Source organism: Rana temporaria, chromosome 10, assembly GCF_905171775.1.
Source record: "Rana temporaria chromosome 10, aRanTem1.1, whole genome shotgun sequence".
Taxonomy (NCBI): domain Eukaryota; kingdom Metazoa; phylum Chordata; class Amphibia; order Anura; family Ranidae; genus Rana; species Rana temporaria.
In genome coordinates, this window is record NC_053498.1 from 64,704,985 (window position 1) to 64,713,744 (window position 8,760).

The window sequence follows — 8,760 nt, forward strand, 5'->3', positions numbered from 1 at the left end:
GAAGATTCATAGATGATTTATTGTTTCATTTTAGAGGATCGTGAGTGTGCTTTCATTTTAGAGGATTTGGAGGATATCGCCGGACCCAGCAAAGAGCCACCAGTCGACAGCACATCCCCAGACACCAGATATGCTGAGGGTGAAGGAGTGCAAGAAATCCAAGATGAGCCTTTGGAGGCTGTTGTTTGCCCCAGTAAGTTTTTTGAACATGTGCATTGCAAAATCAACACCTGTTTATTGTTTAGATGTCCACACCAAACACGACCACAACACACTAGAAAATTATGTAGTGTATTCAGCATTTGAGCATGTAGAAGGGAGAGGTGGCAGAGTTGTTTAGGTAGATGCATGTGAAGACACATGGATATGCACCTGGCCCAAGATTTACAGAATATTATCTGTAGTGTGTACATTCCCTAGTAGTGTAGGTGTATTATGAAGAGCAAAAAGGTTGCAAGCAAGAATTGAGTGTCTAGGTTTAGGTAAGTATTTTCAGAAACTAGCCCTGAATAATAATGTGCTCCTTTTTTTATTGCCTCAGTCACTTGACCATCAAACCCATTCAAATTTCTTATTTTCTTCCAAGGCCACCAACTACCAGGATGCACTATTGGTCGGATCAGTGCTGATATGCTGCAGGCAATGACAGAGCTGGAAAATCTAAAGGAGGCTGCCACTGGTGTTCAGAGATGAATCAGGGATTATTATGACCTGTTAGCAAAATTTTAGTTTAGTTTTGTCGTACATTTTGATTTTCACTTGTTCCCTCTTTTTCATTTTTTTTTCAGGGAAATTATTGCAATTAGCCTTGGTAGCACATGCTCAGTTTGTTATAATTCAAAGAATTTGCACTAATTCTCTTTGCAAAACGCACATTTTTGCACATGTGACTTTTTCTGCCAATTCAATACTGTAATTGCTTGGTAATTACCACAAAATGACAATCTTTATGTGTGATTATAGCGTCTCAGCTCAGTGTTTCTCCACTCCTCTTCTCCTGGTGCTTAAACATCTCATTATTCAATTTTTTAAGGGCTAGACCTTAAAATATGGAAAAGATGCACATCCAAAAATGCACAATGTATCTAGGCCAAAAGTGGAACATCTTGTCAATATGACCCTGGGATTGCACCAGGAGAAGGAGAGTTGAGAAAGACTGTGCTAAGGGTCAGTACGCATCAAACGCAGTTTCATTCATTTTGGTGTGCATTTTTGTGTGCAACAAAGATGCAGGCACAGTGTTTGACATGCACTCCATTATGGTTCCGGCCGAGAATTGAACTTCCTCTTTTAATCTCTTGAAACGTCACTACGTTCGTGTTGGTTGCCGAAAAAGTCAGAGTGTGTGTATGCTATGGGTGTGATCGGACAAATCAATTAAGCAAAAAATCCAAGGAAAATTTTGTTGGATGTCTGATCGTGTGTACGAACCTTTAGACTAAAACGAAATCGAAAATTTGCTGCCAAAATTAGCACTGCCTGCCAAGGTGTGTATGTGATACAGAAGCCTAATAAACTTAAAGCTTCCTTTACCTACTCTGATCTAAATCATCCTTTATTTGTATCTCACATGCTCTAACTCCCAAACACTGCAGCTCAAATTGGTACAGTTTCACTAACAGAGGCATCACTGCCAGTCCAGAAAGCAGTAAGCTGGTTGGCCATCTGGTAATTGACAAACTACAGGCATTTGACCATGAAAGTTCGCATGGGGGGGCAAGTGCATCTCCGGAGCAAGGTTTTCACCCATGGACTCTCAGGGTCAATCCTGGGTGGGTGCCCAGGGTGTACCGCGCCGCAAGCTGATGTAAAGGGGGGTGCCGAAGCTGAGGCAGTCACTTACTGTTACATTCAGCAGAAGCGGCCCCACCCCTGACTCCCTAGACTCTCTTATTGCACCATCCGCTGGCCTCTCTGCTACCCGCTGCACTGGTGGCTAGACTCTCCTGGCTTCAAGCAACCAGTGATGTCATGTCATTAGGCCAAGGCGAGGCCCCAGCATTCAAAGTGAAGGAGGAACTTCCTCCTTCACGCCTGGTCAATTTTGGCTCAACCCACCTCTTCCATCTGCTCCAGGCAGGACAGCTCAGAGCCTGAGAGAAGGAAGGGAGTACACTTGCACTAGGAATCTTATCGGAATCTGGGAGTCCCCTCAAATAAGGGGGCCCCCAGATACCGGCCCCCCCACCCTAAGTGAATGGATATGGGGTACATCGTAAAGCAATGTAACCTCTCAGAGGTAGTAATTAAGTAGACCGGGTTATTGTGTACATTGATTACCCCCTGGGGCTTCTGTCTCAATACACAAGTCTTTCTATCCAAGCTATTGGACCAATCCCTGTTGACAATTTCAAGTCCTCATTTGAATGGTCAAGGAGGACTTGAGTGAAGACTGCATACTTTACAATTGACCAATGGTAAAGCGGTTGTTGGGGGTGGGATGTACCAAATTCTGTATAAAAGTGTGCTGTGTACTTGAAAATAAAGAGTCCTGTTGGAACTTACATACAGCCTGCCTGGTGTTTGTTATTAATGGGTCCGAATGGCACATAGCTGTAATTCGGATCCCGGAACCTTGGATGACTGGACCATCAGACGTTGCAATCTGCAAGCTGACTCACTGGTAGCAGAGGAGTGTCGGGAGAGCAGGACCTGGGCGAGGAAGGATCTCGTCACAGCTTCCTTTGGGGGCGTGTTGGGTTACGGGTCTGGGTGGAAGAATTCTGCAAGCGTCACTGCCTCACAAGGGAGCTAAGTGGTCATGCTTCCTATGACAGCACCACATAGCGTGGATGTGGCCTCATCCTCCTCTCCCCCTATGTGGGGCAAAGTTGCAGATGAGTTCAGTGCTGGGTTTGGCTGGGTTCCCAAATTGTAGACCAGTGGACGGGGAAAGGTTATGACAGCGATTGACCCCTGATACAACCTCAGGATTACCCATTCTGCCGTTTGATTCAAATTAATAAGGTGAGAGCATGCAAACCAGAGAGAGATTTCACATCCTCACCTTTTCTCAGCTCAGTCCCAACAGAGAGGCCAAACCCATTTATTGGTCTTTTTATAAACAATATGACATCACACACACAAGCACATTTGATAGGTTCACATTTTACATTTTACTCCCAGTTTACCCACCCCCCTGTGTGGCTTGTCCTTGGCATGAAGCCCTCATTGGTCAGTTCATATAGGGATGGTTTCTTCTCACAAGTCCATTCCTGGGAAGGCTGCACACACATCCTCCTTATAAGTCCACGTGTCATAAAGAGTCCATTGTCAGCTCTGTAAATTTCCTTCCAAGCTGGTCTGAGTGAGAAGGAGGGGGAGGGGAAGGATTTCCTGTTACAATTGAGAAATTTAGAGGGGAGGGGTGGTTTGGGAGTGAGAGCGAAGACTGGAGAGTGGGGGGGGGGGAATGACATCTGCTCTTAATAACATGTCCTTTTGTTTCTCCATTTCAAATGGTAACTATTTACAATGTAATATCTGCTTCTTCATATTTTCAATGCTGGGTTCATAACTTTAAAACAATATCTGATATAAAATCCTCAAGGAAAATAAGCAGTATTGATCATTCCCATATATACATATGAATAATGCGTATAAAAACAAATAAACAGTATAAGGAATATAGGAAAGAGAAACATTTCAGTGATTCTAATAATAAAAAGAATTAGACTAATTTGAAAATAGGGATTTTAGAATCATCCACCATAGTTAGTTCACACCCCACTAATTGCGGGTACAGACAAAAAATTCAGATAAAATAGTGGATTTATTTCCGACGGATGTTGGCTCAAACTTGTCTTGCATACACACGTTCGCACAAATGTTGTCGGAAATTTCAAATGCCAAGAACGCGGTGGCGTACAAGATGTACAATGGCACTATTAAAGGGAAGTTCAATACCAGTCGTGTTAGTAGAAGTTTGGTGAGAAGATTCGTGCTTTTCAGCCTTGTGCTTTTCAGTTGGTAACAGTATGACAAATGTGCTATCTCCATTACGAACGATAGTTTTACTAGACCTAGCGCTTCCGTCTCGTACTTGATTCAGAACATGCGTGCAATTTTGTGCGTCGGAATTGTCCACACACAATCGGATTTTGTTGTCGGAAAATTTGAGAACAAGCGCTCAAATTTTTGCTGTCTGAAACTCCGACAGAAAATGTCCAATGGAGCCTACACACGGTCGGAATTTCAGACAAAAATGTCCCATCGAACATTTGTTGCCATAAATTCTGACCGTGTGTACGGGGCATTAGAGTGCTCTGCATTTGACCTTACAGGATGTTATCCGTTATCTAATAATTATATGTCAATGGTTTGCCTTACTTCTTAAAGTTTTATTACTGGATTATTTTCTGTTATATATTTGTATTTACTTCAATGCTTAAGGGCCCTGGAATAGGCTCTGTCCTCCTAGCTGTTGCCACCCACCTCCCCACATAGGCCTGCACTTGCATGAACCTATGTGTTCTGTAGCGAATGCTGTTTGTACCTCCTTTTGTAGAACCCCTACTACCTCTTTCTGTTCTTTTCCTTCTTTCCCATTACCTTTCTTCACACCCCACCCCATCTCTCCCACTTTCTTCGAAGTGATGGATGCAGTGCAAATTACCTTTCTAAATACTAAGGGACTTAACGTCCCAAAGAAGCGAAGAATGCGTCTTAATGATCTAAAACACTCTCGTACGGACGTAGCGTTTGTGCAGGAAACTAATTTAGGACAGAGGGACCTCCCTTCCTTCAAAATAGATTCTTTCCCTGTGTCTACCATCCTACCAATCAGGAGGCAAAATCTAAGGGCATGTCTATTCTGATCTCCAGTCGTATCCCTTGCTCTCTTTCCAACAGTTGCTTTGACACGGAGGGGCGCTACCACTTTCTTAAAGGGTATATTGGTGGCATCAAAGTGACATTGGCGACCGTCTATGTACAGGGATGGACTGGCCATCGGGACTACAGGGAGATTCCCGGTGGGCCGATGGCTCAGTGGGCCGGTCAGAGGTTTGCAGCAATCTACCCGTCAATCGCCGACAGCTGGTGCCTGACGGGTAGATCGAGATTAGCCAGTATGCAGAGTAGCGCAGGAAGCGTCTGTTCTCTCTCAAGTCACGCTGCGGCTGTTCCCCACCCCCCCCAGTGGCCCCCCTCTCTTCTCGTCCATCCCCATTTGCTTGTGACATCATTTGGGATGGACGAGAAGAGAAGAGAGGAGGGTCCGCCAGGAGGCAGGGAGCAGCCGCAGCTTGACTTGAGAGAGAACAGACGCTTTCTGTGCTACTCTGCATGCTGGCAGGTAAACAATGGGCAATGTGCCCATATGTGCTATGCCCCTTGCCCTGATGTGCCCCAATGTGCTGTGCCTTAATGTGGTGTGCCCTGTACCCTGATGTGATGTGCCCTGATGTGCTGAGCTTTGTACCCTGCCCTGATATGCACTGTACCCTGATGTGTTGTGTCCTGGGCCAGTCTGGATGAAGTCCAGGGCCTTATTTTTGTCCCAGTCCAGCCCTGTCTATGCACCTAACCCTATAGAAGCTGTGGGAGTTTGCGGAAGGTAAACTGATTCTTGGGAGGACTTCAATGTTCTGCTTGATCCCAGTGTGGATACCTCTTCCGGTTCTTCTTCTGTTTCCCTCAGCTCTAGGAAATGCATACAACAAAAACTCCATGATCTGCAGTTAGTGGATGCCTGGCGCATTCTACACACGATTAGGACATACAAAAATATCAATCCTCCATCAGTTGACTAATGCTGCCAAAGCCTGTGCCGCTTTGTTTTGGAAATACCCCAATCCCCCTTCCATTGCCATGTGGTTTAATAGGGTTAGGAGTATCAATACCCTGGAAGATCTGTTACTTACTGCCCCAAAATAAAAGAGAACGAGATTCGAAGACATGGACACCCTGGAATATGTTCATATATTCGGACGAAGGGAAGTCCCTCCTGGAGAATTGCCCTGAGGATTGAAGTCCTCCCATGATTTGCACTGTTGCATCCACGCATCACCCTGGCACTTTCCCTCCCCCTACCTCCTCTTCTTCTTTTGGTCTCCTCTTCCCCTCTGTTCCACTATTCCCCACTGTGACACCCTTATGGGTGATGCTACGTCTTTACATTACAGTTCTCTCCTACACAAAACTTAAATATCCTCTCGCTCATCGCAAACGAAATGTGTATGGTTACCATCTAATCGGTTGAAGGGAGAAACTTATCTGACTGCTAGTACTGTTACACTAATCTACTATTGAGCAACTCAATTTATGACTATGTTATGATAACTTATACCTATGGCTATTTTGAAATGGCACCCTTTGTACCTTTTGGCGGATAAGTGTTGTGACAGTTATGTTATGTTATATTATTCTTCTATATAATTTAATAAATAAAGAATTTGAAAAATAAAAAATAAAACATAATGCCCCCCCTGAAAAAAGTTCTGTGGACGCCCAAGCTTGTGACTTGGCAGTGACAATGCTTATAGTCATGCCCACGGCAATATTTTCTCATCCTAATGTAGCTCAAGCAGGCACAGCCTAGAATGATGGAGATGAGAGTGACAACTCTGCTCAGTGTTAAAGGGGAAGTTAACCCTGATGGGTTTTACTTCCTCTTTTGTTTACTGCAAAGTAAAAGCATAATGGGCTAGTCTGGATCGCATACTAGCCCATTATGTGGCACTTACCTGTAACGAAAGCACATGTTGTCCCCACTGCAGGAACCATAAATCTTTGCCCCTTTTCCTTCCGGGGCAGTGAACTCTAGCCCTATTACTGGCCGAAGTCATGTGACGTCACTCATGCGAATGCTCGTGGGAGCTGACGGTCAAGGCACAGGCACTATAGAAACGGCACGGATTGTGCCCTTTCTTCAGTGCACATGTGCCAATGATATGGTAAATATCTTCTAAACCGTACATGTTTAGAAGATATTTCCAGTACCTACATGTATGCCTTATTATAAGCTTACCTGTAAGTTCCTTACCTATAAGTTTGCACGAACATTCGAACACCGTTAAAGTCTATGGGACCCGAACGTGAAAAATCAAAAGTGCTAATTTTAAAGGCTAATATGCAAGTTATTGTCATAAAAAGTGTTTGGGGACACGGGTCCTGCCCCAGGGGACATGTATCAATGCAAAAAAAGTTTTAAAAACTGAAGTTTTTTCGGGAGCAGTGATTTTTAATAATGCTTAAAGTGGAAAATAAAAGTGAAATATTCCTTTAATTATCGTACCTGGGGGTGTCTATAGTATGCCTGTAAAGTGGTGCATTTTTCCCGTGTTTAGAACAGTCCCTGCACAAAATGACATTTCTAAAGGAATAAAAGTCATTTAAAACTTCTTTTGGCTGTAATGTAATGTCGGGTCCAGGCAATATAGATGAAAATTATTGAGAAAAAAGGCATGGGTACCCCCCTTCCCCCATCCCATTACCAGGCCCTTTGGGTCTTGTATGGATATTAAGGGGAACCCAGCACCCAAATTAAAAAAAGAAAAGGTGTGGGGCCCCCAGGCCCTATATACTCTAAACAGCAGTATACAGGCGGTCCCCGGTTTACAAACAACATAGGGACTGTAGGTTTGTTATTAAGTTTAAACTGTTTGTAATTTGGAACAGGTACATTTTTTAAGTATAGCTCCAGCCAAAAAATCTATTTTTACGCTTTTTGGATAATATAGGGAAGATTATAACCCTTGTAACATTTGTTTTGCTCTCTGTGCCCCTGTTCAGAAGATTTCACCTCACTTTCTGTCCCAATGTGCCTTAGGTGTTGGTGGTACCAGAAAACTGTAAGCCTATCAAGAATTGTAATTACAGGCCATTGTTTAACAGGGCCAGAAAAATTGGGCCTTACGCAGTGGTAGTGGTGCCACAACACTGTAACCCCTCACAGATTCTCTTGTTGAGCGCAGGAACGAGCCATGCTGTGAAATATTGAAATATTAGAGCAAACATTGCAATTACATGCCCCTGTTAAACAGGGGCAGAAAAATTGGGTCTTAGGTGGTGGTGGTGGTGGCACAACACTGTAAAGCCTCGTACACACGTACGGGTTTCCCCTCAGGGAAAACTGCCATGAGAGCTTTTGGCCGGGAATCTCAGCTCTCTTTTTTCCCGCCGAGATTCCTGGCGGTTTTTAATCCGGCAGTTTTCCTATAGGAAAATACTGCAGTGAAGCATACACACAGACAGGTTTCTCGACCAAAGCTCTCATGGCAGTTTTCCTGTCGGGAAACCCTGTCGTGTGTAGGGGAAAAAGTTACAGAGCAGGTTCTCGGTTTTCCCCTTGGGTTTACCGGCAGGTTAAAAGTCCGCCGTGAAACCCGTACGTGTGTACGAGGCTTAAAGCCTCACAGATACTGTTGTTGCGTGCAGGAATGGGCCCTACTGAGAAATATTAGATCAAAAATTTTAATTACATGCCCCTGTTAAACAGGGGCAGAAAAATTAGGCCTTAGGCGGTAATGGTGGTGGCACAACACTGTAAAGCCTCACAGATACTGTTGTTGAGTGCAGGAACGAGCCCTGCTGAGAAATTAGTTTAACATTTTTAATTACGTTCCCCCTGTTAAACAGGGGCAGAAAAATTGGGCCTTAGGCGGTGGTGGTGGTGGTGGTGGAACAACACTGTAAAGCCTCACAGATACTGTTGTTGAGCACAGGAACGAGCCCTGCTGAGAAATATTAGATCAAATATTGTAATTACGCGCCCCTTTAACAGGGGTAGAAAAATTGGCCCTTAGGCAGTGGTGGTGG